General features: G+C 39.1%; 1 pseudogene; it reads right to left on the bottom strand.

Annotated features, from left to right (window-relative positions):
- Window positions 1-2,033: 2,033 nt before the first annotated feature.
- On the bottom strand, window positions 2,034-2,740 carry LOC143406577 (methylosome subunit pICln pseudogene; annotated as a pseudogene).
- Between the last annotated feature and the right edge of the window lie 2,788 nt (window positions 2,741-5,528).

The following is a 5,528-nucleotide window of genomic DNA, read 5'->3' on the forward strand; positions in this document are numbered from 1 at the left end:
GACAAAGGCTAGGTTGTGTCTCACAAAGTCTTGGTTGACAGGACCTAGTTGTCCATAGTCCTTTTCTCCAGGACCTGAATATCTGCACCGTGGCCCACGGAGTTGTACTAATCACCTGAGCTCACATAGCATGCTCCTCTGACCAAGTGGGGGTCCTACCCAGGTATAATGAATAGAACTGTTCATATTTATGGAGCTGCGTATGGATTAAAGTGATGCAGAGGCACTCCTGCATCAGTACATCATGCAATTTCCTTCTGTACATTTTGCAGCACATACTGATGGGCTATGTCACCCAGTAGCAGGATGGCAGACAGATGCTGAAAAAGAACAAGTGGCTTTCAGTGGTTTATGTACAAGAAACCTAAAATTTATGGGAATTTCAGGATCTTAGTGATTATTATTATAAGAAATATATTAAATTTCTTATCTTATTTGTATGTGCACTTGGCCAAGTAGATTTGTTTATGTAAAGTTAAATGTGATCGTAACTATTTCTAGGTCAAATACAAAGTAATAGATTGATTCAAAAGATTTGGTTTCTGGATTTTATGGTTGCTTAATAATATATCAGACTTGTGACTCTGACAAGTATAAAATAAGGGCAGAGCTGACTAGGTAAAGCTTTTCAAGTTTCTTTTTTGATGTTTGTTTGAGTTTTCACTATTAATTTTTTTTTGTCTATATGACTTCTTTTTTCTTCCAGACATCTACCGTATGTTGAGTTGAATTGTGTCTACCCCCAAAAGATATTGAAGTTCTAAGATCCTGACCCCCAGTATCTCTGAATGTGACCTTATTTGAAAATATGATCAGACTAAGATGAAGCCATTTGGGTGGGCCCTATTTCCTGTGAATAGGGCCCCTAGATGTTTTGTGCTGCAAAACATCTAGAAGGAAATTCCATGATTTTGCACAGAGGAGGACTATTAAAAGATGCCAAGAGAGGATGGCCATCTACCAGCCAAGGAGTGAAATGTGGAATGGATTCTTCCTTAGCCTCTTAAGAAAGCTGTGACCCTGCCTTGATTTCATACTTACAGACTCCAAAACTGTGAGCCAATTAATATCCATAGACGAAACCACCCAGTTTGTGATCCTTTATTATGGCAGCCCTAGAAGACATTGCCTTATCCTGACTGTCATTTATGGGAGCTGGCTGTGGGAAGGGGCCTGCACTGGGGAAGTACTCCTACCACACTGTCATAGCTAACCTTTCATCTGTCTCAGTGAGATCTTGAAATTGCAGTTTCTATAAGCTCTGGTTCAGAGACAAGGAAACTTTGTCATACATTTTATATTATATGTTTATTATAGCTCATCTGAGTCTTTTTAAATAGAAAATGTAGGTTTATTTGTTATGCTATTACAAAGACAAAACAATTATCATTGGAAGTACTTAGAGGACTTTCATTTCAGCTCACTGTTCTGGTACAGAAAACTAACCTAAGAGGGTGGAAATTAAATGATATAACCTAAGAGGCTATAACAGGGTAGACTGGTAAAAGAGAGCAGAAGAAGCAGAAGCTAGCCAGAAACACTCATGTCAGTGGCAGGATCTGTAGCTGGGATAGTTCCCAAGAGGCTACTACAGAGGCCTGAATTAATTAATTTGCCCCCCAAATCAGGAAAAGACTCTTGACTCTGTGGAGAATAACAAAGGCTGATCCCTCTGAGATATTTGCCTTTTCTTCCAAGACTCCAGGCTCCTGAGCCTGCCACCGTACAGATGATTCACACAGCAAAGGCAGGAATTATAGGTTTACTCATAGGGTATCTAACACAAAGTTTTGGGGTAAATGATAAACTACAAATACCCCCTTGGATGAATAAATTCACCTTTGTTAATGAAGTTAATAGTTCCTTCTGCTGGTTACAACTTACTGTCTCTGTATAGTCTGTCTTGAGAAAGAACTGGTTTAAATGTTGAGTTTTGGAGAAGGAAAGACTTTCATCAACCCCACTCCAAAGTGGAAGAGGCACCAAGTTATCTCCTAGTTATAAGCAGAAATTTAAGTCAGCATAAATCATTTTCAGTGATCAACATCTGCATCCTCAAACTGTCCAGCAACTGTTGGTGTGGTATCCATCTCCAGACCATCTATATAATCTCTTACTGAATCTTCTGTCTGGACTGCAGCCATGTTACACTGGCTGCTCATAGACTGAGAAAGCCTTCCTTCTAATCTCTCCAGTGTGGCTTGACTTTCTGCTGTTAAATGGGATAATCCTTCTTCATAGGTGTAAAATGTAGGGATGTCCCCCTGCCCTTGTTCATGTGCTTCCACATCATATTCTTCTACATCATAATCATCTGAGTCTTCATCCTCAGGATCTGGATGCAATGCCTGGCATTCACACACTGCAGTGACCACCACCTCCAATGCTGACTTATCACTAGGCACAAATCTAAATTCAGTAATTGGTTTGAAATCATCATCACTGACGTCCTCCCCTTTATCAGCAAGAGATTCTTTTGATTCTTTTCCAAATTTGGCATTCACCATAACATACAAATGTTCTCAAGGATAAGCATTTAAACTACACCACATGTAAACTAATGGTGGGGTATTCCAGTGAGAATCCTAATCCAGAACCATATAACCAAGACAGGCGGCTCTCCAAGATGTAGAGTGTCCCTACGGAGACCCTTCCCATTCAACACAGTCCCTGTATCTGGCTGCTGTTGCCAAAGCCCCTCATCCTGTCCCAGTGGCAGGAAGTTCTTTAGGAAGCTCATTGTACCCAGAAGCATCAAAACCTCATCTGAGTCTTGGTCAAATACTTAAAGGTTGAAAAGGCCATTTCATGTTATTTCTTCTGATCCATGAGGACCCTTTTTGCTCCTTGTATCTTTCTACTTCTCCTTCAGTGTTTCTTCTCTCATTGATCCTTTTCTCTTTCCAATACTGATCACTGCTAGTGTAAAAAGATGTTTTCTGTTGATTCTTCACATCCCTAAGGAGCTCAGAGCTGAATGGAAGAATACAGATGCATCACCATCTAACCCCAGCTCTCCTGTGCTGGAAAGATGTGTTGGTTGAATAGATGCATCCTCTTATACCCTCTTCTTTCAGGGTTCAGGAGGGATCCTGAAATGAGCAAAGATTTAAAGAATGGTGAGAGGGATGAAACAAAGAATATGATAAAAGCCATCGAGTATGCAGAGCCTCATCATCTAATGCCTGGGAACATGGAAGAGGTTGAGGTACTTTGTGTGCCATTGGGAATACTAAGATTTTCCAGGTTATCAAATGTTCCTTTACATTTTTTCAAAGACATAGGGGTTTATTAAGGGAAGCAGAGGCATATTCAATAGAGAATGTGGATTATCTGGAGAGTGAAAAGTTTTGGGGGTAAAGCAAGGAATACACATACCAGGGAGAATGAAGACCATCTTTAGAGGGAGAGACAGCCTCCTTTATACTGTACTTATGCCCAGTTCTATTTTAAGCTGTGACTTTTTCTTGGATATTTAAATATTCCTATTTTTGTCTATTATAAATTCATCACATACAGAAAAAATATGTCTGATGGATTTACTCAGCATAACTAAATTTATTCAGTATAACTAAATTCCCATGAATTTACCCATTCATGCTTTAGAATAATTTAGTTTGGGGGCTGGAGACATGGCTCAAGTGGTAGCGTGCTCGCCTGGCATGCTTGCGGCCCGGGTTCCATCCTCAGCACCACATACAAACAAAGATGTTGTGTCCGCTGAAAACTAAAAAATAAATATTAAAAATTCTCTCTCTCCTCTCTCTCTCTCTCTCTCTCTCTCTCTCTCTCTCTCTCTCTCTCTCTTAAAAAAGAATAACTTAGTTTGGTATAATCATAAAATATTAAAATGATCAAGTTAATTTATACCTCTTAAATCACCACATTTCAAAAGGAAGACACACAGAGACATTCTCAGGAGCGAGTCTGAGGCCAAATTAAAATTTGGTCTGGTTGTCACAATAGCTACAAGTGTATAATTGGAGAACGCCATGACCTCCATGTGCCACCATGGATATGATATGGGCAGACAGATGCCTGGAAAAGACTGGTAGCATACCTGTCCAGTGTTGGTGCTGAGGACAGTCAAAATGGATAGAGAGACAAAGCCCTTTGGAATTTTTGCTGCAAAAGACTGAAAGTTCTTAGCAAGGCACATTGTCTTCTTGCCCTGGATTCTAATTTCAAATGAGTCTCCTATTCTGTGGTTGTTGCTTCATTTTGTGGTTTTCTTTGCTGTGCAGAAGCTTCTTAGTTGGATGCAGTCCTCTTTTTTATATAGCTTATGTTGTCTGTGCTTTTGGGGTCATATTAAATAAATCCTTGTCCAAAATCCTAAACAATCTAAAATTCATATGGAACTGGAAAGAAGAGACCCCCAAATAGTGAAAGCAATCTTGAACAGACAACCACCACCACAACAACAACAACAACAAAAAAGAGCAGATCTGGAGATATTGCACTACCTGACTTCAAAATATACTACAAACTTTCAGTAACCAAAGCAGCCTGGCACTGGCATATGAGTAAACACAGAATAATAGAACAGAAAAGAAAGCCAGGAAATAAATCCACATTCCTATAGCCAAAAGATTTTTCTAAAAGTATTCCAAATACATGCAATGGGGAAAGTGCATTTTCTCAGTGTGCTGAGAAAACTGGGATTCTACGTGTTGATGACTGATATTAGATCCTTTGTATGAAGTTCAGGATTGTTTTTCTATTGGTTAAGACTGTGGTTGGGCAAGTCACAGTGGTCACAGAGGTGCACGCCTATAATCCCAGTGGCTCAGGAGGCTGAGATAGGAGGATCGCCATTTCAAAGCCAGCCTCAGCAATGGCAAGGTGCTAAGCAACTTAGGGAGACCCTGTCTCCAAATAAAACACAAAATAGGATTGGAGATGTGGCTCCATGGCCGATTGCCCCTGAGTTCAGTCCTTGGTACCGCCTGCCCCCCACTCCCAAAATTGTCATTGGTGTTTTGATAGAGATTTCATGGAATTTGTAGATCCCTTTCGGTGGTATGATATCTTTGGCAATATTAATTCTTTTCATCTATGAACATGGTGTATCTTTTTACTTATTTATCCACTTCATTTTCTTTCATCAATGTTACACAGTTTTCCTTGTGAAGATTTTTTTCCTTATTGTTAAATTTACATCCAAGTATTTTATTTTTTAACTGCTATAACTGGAATTGTTTTCTTGATTTCTTTTACAGATAGTTCTCTATTAGTGTATAGAACTTATAGAACTTATGGGTATTGATTTTTGTATCCTTCAACTTTGATGAATTCATTTATTACTTTTTACAGTTTCTTGGTAGAATTGTTTGAATTTTCTATATGTATGATTATGTTGTTTTCAAACAGACAATTTGATTTATTCTTTTCCAATTTGGATGCCTTTTATTTTTTTCTCTTGCCTAATTGTTCTGGCCTGGACTTCTAGAACTATGACAAGTAAAGGTCGTGACAGCCTGAAAGACAATAATAGCAGGGATATTTAACACCCTGCTTTCTGCTGT

The sequence above is a fragment of the Callospermophilus lateralis genome, chromosome 1 (assembly GCF_048772815.1).
Source record: "Callospermophilus lateralis isolate mCalLat2 chromosome 1, mCalLat2.hap1, whole genome shotgun sequence".
Taxonomy (NCBI): domain Eukaryota; kingdom Metazoa; phylum Chordata; class Mammalia; order Rodentia; family Sciuridae; genus Callospermophilus; species Callospermophilus lateralis.